This window comes from Macaca fascicularis, chromosome 3, assembly GCF_037993035.2.
Source record: "Macaca fascicularis isolate 582-1 chromosome 3, T2T-MFA8v1.1".
Lineage (NCBI taxonomy): Eukaryota > Metazoa > Chordata > Mammalia > Primates > Cercopithecidae > Macaca > Macaca fascicularis.
Genome location: NC_088377.1, coordinates 129079379 through 129096527, shown reverse-complemented (window position 1 = coordinate 129096527; position 17149 = coordinate 129079379). Strand labels below are relative to the sequence as shown.

Below are 17149 nucleotides of genomic sequence, written 5' to 3'. Positions count from 1 at the left end.
TGCAGAGTATTTGTTTCATTTAATTTTTTAGAATGTAAGAAACTTTTTGAATATACATACATACATAAAAACATACAAATCAAGAATACCGCTCAATAAATATTCACTAAGGTTTCATTAGCATCCATATCTAGATATAGAATATAACTAGTACTCCAGAAGCCTTCCCTCATCCATCCAGTGAAAATTATGCCTCCCAAGAGTAACTATTATCATGACTTCAACAACACAGTTTTACCGTTGTGGTTCTTCATATAAATGGAATCATGTAGTATATGCTAATCTATGTATTTTCATTCATTCTACTCCTAAATGATGTATATACTCCTAAAAATCTCCATAGAGATTTTTGTCTTGTATGTCTTTGTTTACACTGTGGTCATGAAGATGTTCCTTCATGTTTTCTTCTGAAAGCGTTATTGTTTTACTTTTCACATATACATCTGCAGTTTATCTGGAATTTGACTTTGGTGTGGGGTTTTGGGTAGAGTTCAAGATTATTTTTTCCGTGTGGATATGCAGTTGACCATGCATCTATTGAGAAGACCATCGTTTAAGCCAGAAGATTTTTTAATGATAGAAAATAACAAAACATGTTTACATGTTGATAGGTGATCTAGGCCTTTATCATTCTCTAGATTCTAGGGAAATGGTGGTATAGGAATGGGTTAAGATAAATGAGATAATTTTTGGAAAGGAAGGAAAGGTTTTTGAAAAGGAAGGGAATCTGTTGCATAAATAGAACATATGCCTTTGCTTCTTTTTTTTTTTTTTTTTTTTTTTGAGGCGGAGTTTCGCTCTGTCTCCCAGGCTTCCGGAGTGCAGTGGCCGGATCTCAGCTCACTGCAAGCTCCGCCTCCCGGGTTTACGCCATTCTCCTGCCTCAGCCTCCCGAGTAGCTGGGACTACAGGCGCCCGCCACCGCGCCCGGCTAGTTTTTTTTGTATTTTTTAGTAGAGACGGGGTTTCACCATGTTAGCCAGGATGGTCTCGATCTCCTGACCTCGTGATCCGCCCGTCTCGGCCTCCCAAAGTGCTGGGATTACAGGCTTGAGCCACCGCGCCCGGCCAGCCTTTGCTTCTAAAGATGTGCGCTTTCGTTGTGACAGGTAGAAGAGAAAAATGAGTTCAAGTACAGATTGGTTTGTAAATTTGACTATGAGGAGAGGAAAAAATTCTTTCTGTATACTTTTGTTTTGTTTATGAGATAAAGATGGGTCCTGAGAAGATACGTCAAGAAGGAAAGGTTTCTTTGCACATGGGTATTTACTTGTTTCAGTACCATTTGTTGAAAAACCTATTATTTCTCCATTGAGTTACTTTGTACCTGGAGTAGAACCAGCCCTACTAAACTATGCCTTGACTGTGGTGAAAAATTGGATTGTTCTTAATAGAGAAGTGATGGAACTGCTGTCAGGTAAATATATTTGGAATATAACGGAAGAAAGTATTTGTAGCCCCTTGATGTTTAAAGGCATATGATTGTATTTTTGCAAAATCAGCGAATTAAAAACTAAAGCGATCATATTATAAAAGGCATTATCTTCTTTTAGAATTTGTCTTTACTCCTTTTGGTGGAGGAGAGTACAGGGCCTCACTCTGTCACCCAGACTGGAGTGCAGTGGTGCAATCTTGGCTCACTGCAACCTCCGCCTTCTGAGTTCAAGTGATCCTCCCACCTCAGGCTCCCTGTAGCTGGGATTAGAGGCGTGCACCAGCACACCTGACTAATTTTTGTATTTTTACTAGAGACTGGGTTTCACCATGTTGCCCAGGCTTGTCTCTAACTCCTGGACCCAAGCGATCCTCCTACCTGGACCTCTCCCAAGTGCTGGGAATACAGCTGTGAGCCACTACACTTGGCCTGTCTTAATTGGTGTCCTTTGACTTAATAGTAACACTACCGCAATGGACTAGCTGTTTCCTTTTGGCTTGCATCTCATCTAGCTGTACCTTACATTAAGTTTTTGTTTAGTAAGTTTAAGGGATTTAAGGGAGAAATACCCTTCATTTTTAGAACAGCTTGTGGTAGAGTGTTTGGGGAAAGCATTACTCTAAAGTATAAATTATTCATCACAAGAAGATACTTTTGCAAATGTGGCAGTAGGCCACAGTGTTTTCCAGACTCTTCTTGATGTTTGACTTTAAACAGGAAGAGCATTAGAAGTATCTTTCATTTTATAATACAACTGAAAGTATTATGCAGTACCTATAGCATAGGTTCACTTTCTCCTGAAATCTCTTTTGTAATAGCATGTCTTACCCTGTTTCTTCAATTGAATCAGTGGGATAACATTGAGGGACAGGAAAATAATAAAATATTCCCTGATTCTAAACCAGTTTCCTTAGGTGAGGGCTATAGTTGTTCAGCAATATGAGTTTGGCTATTATCAGGTAAGCCTACGATTCAGAAATAATCTTTCACTTAAATTTTAAAAAGCAAGTAGAATCCAACAGAAAAGTAAATGTCTTTGTATTATCTTGTGATTTGTTCTTTTGGTAAGAGAAGGTATGTAGACCCACTAGAAAAGTGTCTTTGTGTTATCTAGTGCTTTCATTCACATACTGATTACTCAGTAATAGCATCTGAATTTGTGAAGAATATGTAAGTTTGTGATTTTTTGAGAAAGCTCTGTAAGGAAAACCCATTTACTGTTAACAAACATTTTATAGGACCCTGTTGCCCTAGTATAGACTAGAATTATTCTGACTTTATTCTGTATAAGCTTGTAGTAACTTGATTCATTGATACCTTCCAAGGGGTTAGCAGGCATCACCTAAAATATATTGGCTACCTTGGTGTTGTGTCTTCTTTCTTTCCTGTAACTGAAAGTATTCAACTATCTCTTCTATAACTATCTATAATACAGTTTCTGGTCTTTTTTTTTTTTTTTTAATTATACTTTAAGTTCTAGGGTACATGAGTACAGCATGCAGGTTTGATACATAGGTATACATGTGCCATGTTGGTTTGCTGCACCCATCAACTCATCATTTACATTAGGTATTTCTCCTAATGCTCTCCCTCCCCAAGCCCCCCGCACCCCCGACGGGCCCCAGTGTGTGATGTTCCCTGCCCTGTGTCCAAGTGATCTCATTGTTCAATTCCCATCTATGAATGAGAACAGTTTCTGGTCTTTTAAAAAAATTTTTTTTTGGAGATAGGGTCTCACCCTTGTCACCCAAGCTGGAGTGCAGTGGTGTCATCACGGCGTACTACAGCCTCGACTTCCTGGGCTCAAATGATCCTCCCACCTCAGCCACCCGAGTAGCTGGGACTGTAGGCGCATGCCACCATGCCTGGCTAATTTTTTAATTTTTTGTAGAGACAAGGTCTCGCTATGCTGCCTAGGCTGGTCTCTAACTCCTGGACTCAAGCGATCCTCCTGCCTCAGCCTCCCAAAGTGCTGGGATTATAAGCATGAGCCACCACACCTGGTGGTGTCATTTTGAAGTACTCTTAACTGAATAATGAGCCAAAAAGACACTTGAGTAACTTCTGTACCATGACATAGAGAGGCTGAAACAAATAAGTTGGGGTAGGGGAGACCTGGATGATTTTCAGTAATTCAGGTAGTAGAAGAAAACTTTTTCTTTTTAAATTCTCATACAGTAAAATGGACATATTTGGATATACAGTTCTATGAATTTTAACACATGTGTAGATTAGTATAACCACCATCATGATCAGGATTCAGACAGTTCTGTCACCCCAAGAAAACTCCCTTGTCCCATCCCTGTATAGTCATACCCTCTCCCACTCGCTAGCCTTTAGCAACCACTGGTCTGTTTTCCATTGCTATATATATATTTTTTTTTGAGAATGTCATAGCAATAGAATCATATAGTATATAGCCCTTTGAGACTTGGTTTCTTGCGTTCAGCATAATACCTTTGAGATTCATCTAGGTTGTAGCATTTTCTTTGCTGGATGTGTGATTTGCAAATATTTTCTCCCAGTCTGTGGTTTTTCTTTTCATTCTCTTAATAACAGTCTCTTTTGCAGAGTACAGGTTTATAATTTTGATCAAGTCCAATTTGTCAATTTTTTTCTTTTATAGATAATGCTTTTGTTGTTATGTTAAGAATTCTCCCTAATCCCGGGTCATGAAGATTTTCTCCTGTGTTTTTTCTTCTAAAAGTTTTATAGTTTTAAGTCTTACTTTTCTTTTTTTTTTTTTTAATTTATTTATTATTATTATACTTTAAGTTGTAGGGTACATGTGCATAACGTGCAGGTTTGTTACATATGTATACTTGTGCCATGTTGCTGTGCTGCACCCATCAACTCGTCATTTACATCAGGTATAACTCCCAATGCAATCCCTCCCCCCTCCCCCATCCCCATGATAGGCCCCGGTGTGTGATGTTCCCCTTCCTGAGTCCAAGTGATCTCATTGTTCAGTTCCCACCTATGAGTGAGAACATGCGGTGTTTGGTTTTCTGTTCTTGTGATAGTTTGCTAAGAATGATGGTTTCCAGCTGCATCCATGTCCCTACAAAGGACACAAACTCATCCTTTTTTATGGCTGCATAGTATTCCATGGTGTATATGTGCCACATTTTCTTAATCCAATCTGTCACTGATGGACATTTGGGTTGATTCCAAGTCTTTGCTATTGTGAATAGTGCTGCAATAAACATACGTGTGCATGTGTCTTTATAGCAGCATAATTTATAATCCTTTGGGTATATACCCAGTAATGGGATGGCTGGGTCATATGGTACATCTAGTTCTAGATCCTTGAGGAATCGCCATACTGTTTTCCATAATGGTTGAACTAGTTTACAATCCCACCAACAGTGTAAAAGCGTTCCTATTTCTCCACATCCTCTCCAGCACCTGTTGTTTCCTGACTTTTTAATGATCACCATTCTAACTGGTGTGAGATGGTATCTCATTGTGGTTTTGATTTGCATTTGTCTGATGGCCAGTGATGATGAGCATTTTTTCATGTGTCTGTAAGTCTTACTTTTCAATCTATGATCCATTTTTAGTTAATTTTTGTATAAGTTGTCCTTGTATCTAGGGTGATGGCACTTTTTTTTTCTCCATGTGGTTGTGTAATAGTTCCAACAGCGTTTGTTGAAAAAACTACCCTTTCTCCATCGAGTTCTTTTGCTCCATTGTCAAAAATAAGTTGACCATATTTGTATACACCTATTTCTGAATTCTCTTCTGTTGCATGAATCTGTGTCTATCCCTCTGCCAATATGACCCTGTCTTAATTGTTATGCTTTAGAGTAAGATTTAAGATCAGTTAGTGTGTTTCCTTGAACCTTATTCTTCTTTTTAAAAATTTTTTAGTTATTCTAGTTCCTTTGCCTTTCCATACAAATTTTGGAATCAGCTGTATCTGTAAAAATTCTTGCCAAGAGTTTGATTGTAATTGCATCCAGTCTATAGACCAGTTTGGGGAGAATTGACACCTCTAACTATGTTGAGCCTGGAAAACTTTTTTAAAAGAATATTTAATGCCTTTGTATAGCTGAGACGTTAAGTCCGTGCTGCAAATATAGGATATTATAGGAAAAGGAGTAACAAGATGACAAGAAAGAGCTATGGAAATTAAAATATGATAGCAGGAATCTAGATTGAGTAGAATAGTTGGAAAATAAAGTTAGGGAGATTTCCCTTAAAGTAGAACAAAAGGTAAAGAGATTAAAGATGAGACAAAGATTGGAAAAGTAAAGGCTCTAGCTAGGAGGTCCATCATCCAAATATTGGAGTTCCAAAAAGGTAGAGCAGGGAAATGAAATGGACAGGCAGAATTGATCAAATAATTTATCCAATATCTGAATGAAGGAGCTGGATCTCCGTATTAGAAAAGTGAATTTTAAAAAGAACCACATGATTTCATGGAGATAGAAAAGAGAATGGTAGTTACTAGGGGAAGGGGAAATGAAGAGCTAGTGCTTAGTGGGTATGGACTTTCAGTTTTAGAAAATGAAAAAATTTTGGACTTGAGTGGTGGTGATGGTTGCACAACAATGTGTATGCCTAAAAATGATTAAAATGGTAAATTTTATATTACGTATATTTTACCACAATTAAAAAAACACTGAATTGTATGCCTAAAAATGATTAAAATGGTAAATTTTATATTACGTATATTTTACCACAATTAAAAAAACAGAACCGCACCAAGGCATATCAGCGAAATTTTATATCTATGGAGATCCATGGGGAGATAAAGAGAAGATCCTGAAAATTCCACAGAGAACAAAACGAGTGACATTTAAATGTACTGAGAATTAAGATACCTAGCAGTAATATTGTATGCTAGATGATGATAAAGTAATTACGTCAAAATTGTCAGCAACCTTGTAGAAGGAGAGAGTAGAAGAAAAGGACAAAAACTTTACCTTTAATTGTTTTCTTTCTCAGTAGGCTACTAGAGCATGTGCTCTAGCAAAATGAAGGCATAGTTCAAGAGGGAGGAAGATTTAGCCTGAGACTGTACAGCAGAACCAGATCCAGAATGAAAAGCCCTAGGATGACAGTTGTGCAGCAGGCCCATAGAGTATCTGGCCCAGATTGGTGTAGGAGGGGATCTCGGAGTAGGGAGTGCAATAGGGATTATGATAGATTATTTTGCATATGGAGAATAATATGGATAGATAATGATGAATCTGATGGAACATTTTGGAAAAAATAAGAATATAGTCGTGTGTCACTTAAAATGGGGATACATTTTGAGAAATACATCATTAGATGATTTTGTCATGTGAACATCATAGAGTATACTTACACCAACCTAGATGGTATAGCCTACTATACACCCAGGTTATATGTAAAAGCCTGTTTCTCCTAGGCTGTAAACCTCTACAGCATGTTACTGTACTGAATGCTGTAGGCAGTTGTATTGTAACCAAATGGTAAGTATTTGTCTATTGAAACATATCAAAACATAGAAAAAGTATAGTGAAAATACAGTATTATTGGATTTATATAGTACTCTATATAAGTACAGTATTTGCCATATAACATTTTGGTCAACAATGGACTGCATATATTATGGTGGCCCCCGTAAGTGCAAAAAAGGTAACAGTTATCAATTCCAGGAAAGTCAAGAAAGAAAATTTATGTATGAGTTAGAATGCCTTCAAATTCAAGAAATAGAAAACTTATTTGAGCATGAACAATGGTAAATTTATTTTGTCACACAAAATGGCATAAACAGAATGATTTATCATCTTATTCAGCGGAACTCAGATAGGATGGATCAAGGACTGGTTAATTCAGTGATTGAATGACATTGTAAAGAATTAGGATTCTTTGCATATTCTGGTCTTCCACTTTCAGCTTTGTCCTTTCTGTCTCTAGACAACATCCATAAACAGAAAAAATGATTTATTACTATGGGGTTCATTTTGTGATCCAGAAACCTCTCCTAGATCACCCAGTAGAGTTCCTCTGTGCCTCACAATCAAGATTGCGTTGCCTAAATAGTGAGAATCATTGTTACAGAAATAACTACTAGAATCATTGATGAAGATGAAGTAAATGTAGGGAAAATAAGTGGATGCTTATAGAAGGGAAAACAGATGGAAGATGGGTGATTATAGTCTGCTAGGCAGGAGAGGATGGCAGGCAAGAACTAATATAGAGGGAGTGAGGTTTGTAGCACTTGGGAAATGACTGCAATAAAGATTCACTACTTAATATTGGTTAATGTTTCAGACAACTTTTTTTTTTTTTTTTTTTTTGAGATAGAAAATCACTCTGTCACCAAGGCTGGAGTGCAGTGACATGATCAAAGCTCACTGCAGCCTTGACCTCCTGGGCTCAAGCGATCCTCCCACCTCAGCCTCCTGAGTAGCAGGTACTACAAGTGTGTGCCACCATGGCTGGCTAATTTTTCTATTTTTTCTAGAGATGAAGTCCCACTATATTGCCCAGGCTGGTCTTGAACTTTTGGGCTCAAGCATTCGTCCCACCTCGACTTCCTGAATATATTGGGATTACAGGTGTGAGCCACCACCTGTGGTCTCAGACAGCTTTTTAATAGTTAAACTTTTCTGTTTCCAATCAAGAATTTGTTTTACCTCCCTCCCCTGAACTACTGGTATTATTATTTATTCCTAAAGTTCGAGTACCTACAAACAATTTTTAAAGTTTGTATTGATAATATACAAAACACTACTGGGCACTGCAGATTTGAAAAAACAAAAACAAGAGTGTAGATGTAGTCCCTAACTTTAAGGAACCTAAACTCACCTTAGAGCAGTAGGAAATTTACACAAAATATCAGTAATAAAAGATAATTTATGCTTAGGTCAAAATTAGTTTGTAATAAAGAACCTAAGATTGTAAATTCCACTGTAATAAGTTATATGAGTGTGCCTTTAAAAAAATTTACAGTAACTACTATATTGAAGGATTTTAAGTATGGAAATTGCATTTTAGATGCATAAGGATGTTTGCCATGTACATTTATCCTACATACTTTTGTAAATCTAGTAATTTTCTTTGTGGTCATTAAAAAAAAAAAATCAGTGTTTCAGAACAGGAGCACTAGCTCAGCTGCATTAGCTGGAACAGAGAATCTGGTCATTCTTAACTCCTTATAAGATTTTTTTGCCAAGTGTGGTGGCACATGCCTGTAATCCCAGCACTTCAGGAGGCCAAGGAGGGAAGATCACTTGACGCCAGGAGTTTGAGACCAGTCTGGGCAACATACCCAGCCTGCAAAACACTGTCACTAAAAAAAAAAATACAAAAAATTATCTACATAGGAGGCTGAGGCAGAAGGATGTCCGAGCCCAGGAGGTGAAGATACAGTGAGCTGTGATAGCGCACTGCACTCCAGCCTGGGCAACAGAATGAGACCCTGTCTCAAAAAATATATATATTTTTTTCAGTCTCTGCAGTTTTTAGCCACATCCCATACTTCAAAGCTACCTATACCTCCAATTTCTGAGACTTTTTGGTGTTCTTGGTGTTCTTTAACAAAAAGTAGGCAGCCTTTTTTTCTTTCTTGGTTATAGAATTAGGTTTGACCTTTGCTTTCTCAATTTAGGTTTGCTAAACTAGTTGCCTTTTGTGTATTTGTTTTCCAGCTTTCAAAATTCCAGCTTCCTTGAAATTAAAAAAACAAAAAAAATTCCAGCTTTTTTGAAAGTTTTCATCTGCTGTTGTTTCCTCGCATTTCGACCTTGTAGATTTATCCTTTTCTCTTAATCTATTCTCATTTAATGGGATTTAAGGAGCATATTGACTAAGTTTTCATTTTTACTTGATTACTGGGGAGTATGACATAGACATCTCTGTACTTAGATATTACTGATGTAAGTCTACTTTGAATCAAATGAGCAGATGTTTAAAAAGTATTGTTCCCAGTTGTTTTAATGATTTCTTCCTGTGAGTTGGGGTGGTGCTGCCTATCATCAACTCAGGAGGGTATTTGAAAATACCTGGAAAAAATTGTAACAGTGTCTGGAAAACACTACAGATATTTAATTGGCAGAGGTCAGGGGTGATTAACATTGCAAAATGTGAGGGATAGTCCTACACAATGAAAAATTAATTCAATCCCAAATGGCAGGAAGAAGACAGGAGGTATATTAACCTGGAAAAAGTGTGCCAGAAGGACAGGGACATAGAGCAGGGGGTGATGCACCATTTTGGAATTGGGATTAAGTAAAAGTGTACAAACTAAATGGCGAGACCTCCCCCAGCTTCTTTCCTCCACTTAGCCTAAAGGAATAGACCTAAAGATTTTGACAGTTGGGATACATAATAAAACCACCAAGTCAGTTTCATCCTACAGTAGCCCTTGCTGGTTGCCTAACCCCTGCTATTATAAATAATGCCAAAATAAGCATCATTGTACATGTCTCTCTGTGTACCTGTTACAGGAATTATCCTAGGATAATATCCATTACTTTTTCAAAATTATAACCCACAATAAGTAATTTTATATCACAACCTTATGTACACATACACATGCCGTATGTGTTTGTGTGTGATATATCTACATCTACATATAAAAAGTTTTACAAAACTATACTTAGTACATAGATGTACACTGATATTTTTAGCTTGTTAAAAGTTGGTATCATTACATCTCATTTAGATACAGAAAATACATATATTAGATAATATATAGAGGTGAATATATGTAAAGTCGGGATTCTAGGTCCAAGGCATATTTGTCTTCAACATGAACAAATACTGTAAAATTATTCTACAGAACAATTGTTCCAAATTGTACCTCCACCAGCAATGAGTAATGGCTTCAATTTGTGTTTCCAAACTCATTTACCAATTTAATAGGTAGAAATGGCATCTGTGACAGAAACAGACACTATACTTATACTGACGCCATCTTTATTTCTAAAACTTTAAAAATTCCTGTCTCCACTATGGAAACCTTAAAAGGTCAAAAGCCTGATATGCTAACTTTTTTCTGCACGGTCCACTGCCTTGGCATTTAGCCAAGATACCTTGACAGCTAAGCTCTTTAGAGGTCCAGAATTCAGCCAGTTAAAACAAATTTCATTGATTATAAAGGTCTATCATAGAAAGCCAGGTGGCTTCCGCCTTCAGTTTCTGCATTTTAGTTTCGTTTTTATCTGGCCTGAAGCATCAGTTTGGACAGCACGTATCTGGTTAAGTTGAATCATGTAAGTTCTTCAGGCTTTTCAGCAGTGTCCTGATAATCAGGGTAGACATGAAAGGAGTGCATTTCCAGAGGACAGTCATAGTACCTGATATGGTTTGGATCTGGGAGGTGGAGGTTGCAGTGAGCAGAGATCATGCCACTGCATTCCAGCCTGAGCAGCAAGAGTGAAACTCTGTGTCAAAAAAAAAAAAAAAAAAATTACCCAGGCATGATGATGCGTGTCTGTGGTCCTAGCTACTCAGGATGCTAAGGTGGGAAGATTGCTTGAGCCCAGGAGTTCAAGGTTTCAGTGAGCTATGATCATACCACTGTACTCCAGCCTGGGCTACAGAATGAGACCCTATCTAAAAATAAATAAATAATAAAATAAAGAATTTTTTTAAAAAGGAAAAAGAAAGTGCAGAAGGTGGGCCGGCCTCTGCTGTCTCGTAGTCAGGGCTGTTAGGTGTAATCATAGGCTCAGCAGTCAGTTTGAGTTCAAAGTGCTGAAGACACTTAGGAAGGCAGCATGGGCAGTTTTCCTTCAGGAAAAGAGGAACACTTCCAAAAACAGTTCTGAAAAACAAATCATTTCCTATGCCTCCGTAGGTGCCAGGTTTTTGTTTTATGTCTTGTTACAAAATGTGTCCCATTTAACAATCTTAACTTCATAATTTTTCAGCTATCTCTTGTTCTCATCCAGAGTTTTTATCCCAAAAGGTTGAGTGCAAGAGGGACAAAAGCATTTTCTTAGAACAATGTATTTATGTAATTTGACCAGAAAGACACATTATATTCAGGAATTGGTCAGGATGAACTCTGAATTTTCAAAAATTTTCATAATGAATTTACATAACTTCCCTACTCTTTTTTTCCTAACCAATTACCTGGTGAGCAGCCTAGGAAAAAATCCCTTTTTGGAGAAAGCTTCCTTTAATAATCAAACTGTCTCACTAAGATGTGTGTGCGAGGAGAAAGGTAAGGGAAGTAGACTCAGGTTTATCAGTCTATTGTTGTAAGTTGCAGCGAATCAAGAAACCCGAGCACAAGGCAAAGGCGGTGAGACATCCCCTAGAGCAGTGGTCCCCAAACTTTTTGGTACTAGGGACCGATTATGTGAAGACAGTTTTTCCACGTACAGCAGAGTGGGGATGCTGTCGGGATGAAACTCTTCTACCTCGGATCATCAGGCATAATGAGCACACAGCCTAGATCCCTTGTGTGTGCAGTTCACAATAGAGTTTGCGCTCCTATGAGAATCTAATGCTGCACTGATCTGACAGGAGGTAGAACTCGGGGTAATGCTCACTTGCCCGCTGCTCACCTCCTGCTGTGTTGCCTGGTTCCTAACAGGCCATGGACAGGTACCAGGCTACAGCCCGGGGATTGGGGACCCCTGCCCTAAAGGGAGTCCAGAGTCCAGTCTGTCAGGAATAGGTGTGGAGGGGTCATACTCCTTGTGATGTGCCCCAACTTGTAGGTTTTGGCAGGAATCACTAATTAAGAATGCAATTAGCCACTTCATCGAAATATAGAGTCGATCAGCAGCTCAATTTTAGATTGTCCCATCAGAGAATAAGTCATTTCCTGTGGGCATTTGGATGTGACCCAGACAATTCAGCTGGCATCTATTGATATTTTTCATAGTTTAGGGCCCACAGAGGGGTGTCCTAAATTTGCAGCAGTCCCAGAGTCAGAGTTCTGTTCATTGAGCCTGTTCCTGCTTTTCGTTCAGCAGAGCTCATGCTGAAAGGCTGAAACAACCCATATCAGACAGTTTTAGCTAATAGGCCCAGGTAATTAGGACCTGCGAATTTAACATTCCCAAAAAGCTTGCAGTTAGTCTTTGCAGCAAGAAAGCTGAGACTCTGCAAAACCAGACAGCTGTGTTCCATGTCCAAGTGACAAGCAAGGCTTTTTCTTAAGCCTTTTTTATCATGACAACCTTAGAGTCCAAATTGACCCACTCAAAAAAAAAAAAAAAAAAAAAAACACACACAAACACATACACACACATACACATCAGGATGAAAAATTGTCAGCCTCTAAGGGTCAGAATCTGATTTTATAAGAGCTCATTAGTAAATAAAAACTGGTTTTTAAAACTAAATGTGTATCTGCATCTAGAAATTGCTTCCCGTTAACTGCAGACATTCTAGCAGGCAAAAATCATCAGCTATGGTGACTTACTCTGTTTCTGATACTCAAAAAGTATTCTGCTCACCAGCAGCAGAAACCAAGGGAGTTTTGTCCCATTAACAGTTCTTCTTTTCAGCTTTCCTGATTGGGATGATCCCTCTAGCATTTATGAAATTACAAACATATAACATTTTACATCACTTTCATCATACATCCGGATGCAATGCCCACAAAATACAAAATGATTTTGTGAAAATTTCCTTTTTCCTATTTAATTACACGTTTATTTAAACTCGTAGCAGTAAATTTCTCATTTATAGGTTCATATTACAGTGGTGGGGGTGGGAGGATTTGTGTAGATCTTGGATGGAACGCAAGGGTGATGGGGTTGGTGCAGCAGCAGCTAGGCTTAAGAAACGTTTAGAGGGCACCCCCTCCCTCTTTTTTTCCTCTGAGTTTATCTAAAGCTTTACTCCAGCCTTGGGAGTTGATTTAACCTCTGTCCCTGGCACTTGGAGGAGAAAACAGTGTAAACTTTTAAATTTTTTGCCCACTCAGTGCTTACTTTTAGTAATATTTGGACTCTTTCTCCTCCTATCTCAGGAAAGAACAGAAACAAAAGACATCACCTTGGATGTATCCCCCAACCCCCAACTTTAGCCAAAATTGCCAAAGCAGCCAGGGGATCAGCAGGTGAACTCTCCCAGCATTGGATCTGTCATTCTCAAATCTCGCTGTCAACTTTTATCTCTCATAACAAAAAGCAGCTTACCTACTGTTTCATATTATGAATAATTCCATAGCTGCCCAGGCATCAAAGGTTTGTGATATTCATCCTTTCTTTTCCCAAACAATGCATTTGCCGTATTTTAGTGAGATGGTCTGGTAAATCCCACTTCTGACACCACCTTTTTCAGGGGTCCTCAAGACCACCGCCAGGTTCAGTGATTCTCTTAGAGAGCTCACAGGACTCAGCATATAGTTCAAAGCTAAACTTAACGGGAAAAGGATTTGAAGCAAAATCAGCAAAGGGAAAAGGTTCATGGAGTGAAGCCCAGAGGAAACCAGGCGCAAGCTTCCAAGAGTCTTCTTCCCATGGAATCATACAATATGTATGTAATTTACATAATTTCTCCAGCATTGAATTATGACAATGTGTATGAAATGTAATCTGCCAAAGAAGTTCTTTAGAGACTCAGTGTCCAAGATTTTGCTTGACAGCTGGTCACATAAATACCTTCTGACTAGCATGTACCGACATTCCAGACTTTCCGAAGAAAAGCAGTGATTAGCATGTACCACATTATTTATACAAACAATTTTGGCACTTTGAAGGATTCCTATCAGTTAGAGTGGTGGGAACCCTCCTGAAATCCAAGTTCCCAGACACCAGCCATGGATCAACCTTGCAAGAGGCTTTTCTTTTTTTTTTTTTTTTTTTTTTACTTAGCCTCAGACTATTTTATTTTATTTTTTTATTATACTTTAAGTTCTAGGGTACATGTGCATAACGTGCAGGTTTGTTACATATGTATACTTGTGCCATGTTGCTGTGCTGCACCCATCAACTCGTCAGCACCCATCAATTCGTCATTTACATCAGGTATAACTCCCAGTGCAATCCCTCCCCCCTCCCACCTCCCCGTGATAGGCCCCGGTGTGTGATGTTCCCCTTCCCGAGTCCAAGTGATCTCATTGTTCAATTCCCACCTATGAGTGAGAAGATGCGGTGTTTGGTTTTCTGTTCTTGTGATAGTTTGCTGAGAATGATGGTTTCTAACTGCATCCATGTCCCTACAAAGGACACAAACTCATCCTTTTTTATGGCTGCATAGTATTCCATGGTGTATATGTGCCACATTTTCTTAATCCAGTCTGTCACTGATGGACATTTGGGTTGATTCCAAGTCTTTGCTATTGTGAATAGTGCCGCAATAAACATACGTGTGCATGTGTCTTTATAGCAGCATAATTTATAATCCTTTGGGTATATCCCCAGTAATGGGATGGCTGGGTCATATGGTACTTCTAGTTCTAGATCCTTGAGGAATCGCCATACTGTTTTCCATAATGGTTGAACTAGTTTACATTCCTACCAACAGTGTAAAAGTGTTCCTATTTCTCCACATCCTCTCCAGCACCTGTTGTTTCCTGACTTTTTAATGATCGCCATTCTAACTGGTGTGAGATGGTATCTCATTGTGGTTTTGATTTGCATTTCTTTGATGGCCAGTGATGATGAGCATTTTTTCATGTGTCTGTTGGCTGTATGAATGTCCTCTTTTGAGAAATGTCTGTTCATATCCTTTGCCCACTTTTTGATGGGGTTGTTTGTTTTTTCTTGTAAATTTGTTTGAGTTCTTTGTAGGTTCTGGATATTAGCCCTTTGTTGATGAGTAGATTGCAAAAATGTTCTCCCATTCTGTAGGTTGCCTGTTCACTCTGATGGTAGTTTCTTTTGCTGTGCAGAAGCTCTTTAGTTTAATTAGATCCCATTTGTCAGTTTTGGCTTTTGTTGCCGTTGCTTTTGGTGTTTTAGACATGAAGTCCTTGCCCGTGCCTATGTCCTGAATGGTATTACCTAGGTTTTCTTCTAGGGTTTTTATGGTTTTAGGTGTAACATTTAAATCTATAATCCATCTTGAATTAATTTTCGTATAAGGAGTAAGGAAAGGATCCAGTTTCAGCTTTCTACTTATGGCTAGCCAATTATCCCAGCACCATTTATTAAATAGGGAATCCTTTCCCCATTTCTTGTTTCTCTCAGGTTTATCAAAGATCAGATGGCTGTAGATGTGTGGTATTATTTCTGAGGACTCTGTTCTGTTCCTTTGGTCTATATCTCTGTTTTGGTACCAGTATCATGCTGTTTTGGTTACTGTAGCCTTGTAGTATAGTTTGAAGTCAGGTAGCGTGATGCCTCCAGCTCTGTTCTTTTGACTTAGGATTGTCTTGGAGATGCAGGCTCTTTTTTGGCTCCATATGAACTTTAAAGCAGTTTTTTCCAATTCTGTGAAGAAAGTCATTGGTAGCTTGATGGGGATGGCATTGAATCTATAAATTACCTTGGGCAGTATGGCCATTTTCACAATATTGATTCTTCCTATCCATGAGCATGGTATGTTCTTCCATTTGTTTGTGTCCTCTTTTATTTCACTGAGCCGTGGTTTGTAGTTCTCCTTGAAGAGGTCCTTTACATCCCTTGTAAGTTGGATTCCTATGTATTTTATTCTCTTTGAAGCAATTGTGAATGGAAGTTCATTCATGATTTGGCTCTCTGTCTGTTACCGGTGTATAAGAATGTTTGTGATTTTTGCACATTAATTTTGTATCCTGAGACTTTGCTGACGTTGCTTATCAGCTTAAGGAGATTTTGGGCTGAGACAATGGGGTTTTCTAAATATACAATCATGTCATCTGCAAACAGGGACAATTTGACTTCTTCTTTTCCTAACTGAATACCCTTGATTTCTTTCTCTTGCCTGATTGCCCTAGCCAGAACTTCCAACACTATGTTGAATAGGAGTGGTGAGAGAGGGCATCTCTGTCTTGTGCCGGTTTTCAAAGGGAATTTTTCCAGTTTTTGCCCATTCAGAATGATATTGGCTGTGGGTCTGTCATAAATAGCTCTTATGATTTTGAGATACGTTCCATCAATACCAAATTTATTGAGAGTTTTTAGCATGAAGGGCTGTTGAATTTTGTCAAAGGCCTTTTCTGCATCTATTGAGAGAATCATGTGGTTTTTGTCTTTGGTTCTGTTTATATGCTGGATTACATTTATTGATTTGCGTATGTTGAACCAGCCTTGCCTCCCAGGGATGAAGCCCACTTGATCATGGTGGATAAGCTTCTTGATGTGCTGCTGGATCCGGTTTGCCAGTATTTTATTGAGGATTTTTGCATCGATGTTCATCAGGGATGTTGGTCTAAAATTCTCTTTTTTTGTTGTGTCTCTGCCAGGTTTTGGTATCAAGATGATGTTGGCCTCCTAAAATGAGTTAGGGAGGATTCCCTCTTTTTCTATTGATTGGAATAGTTTCAGAAGGAATGGTACCAGCTCCTCCTTGTACTTCTGGTAGAATTCAGCTGTGAATCCATCTGGTCCTGGACTTTTTTTGGTTGGTAGGCTATTAATTATTGCCTCAATTTCAGAGCCTGCTATTGGTCTATTCAGGGATTCAACTTCTTCGTGGTTTAGTCTTGGGAGAGTGTAAGTGTCCAGGAAATTATCCATTTCTTCTAGATTTTCTGGTTTATTTGCGTAGAGGTGTTTATAGTATTCTCTGATGGTAGTTTGTATTTCTGTGGTGTCGGTGGTGATATCCCCTTTATCATTTTTTATTGCCTCTATTTGATTCTTCTCTCTTTTCTTCTTTATTAGTCTTGCTAGTGGTCTATCA

At 38.4% G+C, this 17149-nt stretch overlaps 1 protein-coding gene across 7 annotated transcripts in view; it reads left to right on the top strand.

Annotated features, from left to right (window-relative positions):
* ANKIB1 (ankyrin repeat and IBR domain containing 1) overlaps positions 1 to 17149 on the top strand; it is a 155501-nt gene that overhangs the window by 27435 nt on the left and 110917 nt on the right. The window contains exons 2-3 of one of the 7 annotated variants that reach the window (XM_074035533.1): positions 13350 to 13566; positions 13664 to 13858. The exons of the other annotated variants lie outside the window; for them this stretch is intronic. The gene's annotated coding sequence lies outside the window, so the exon portion shown is untranslated. The remainder of the gene's footprint in view (positions 1 to 13349; positions 13567 to 13663; positions 13859 to 17149) is intronic. 7 annotated transcript variants of the gene reach the window in all.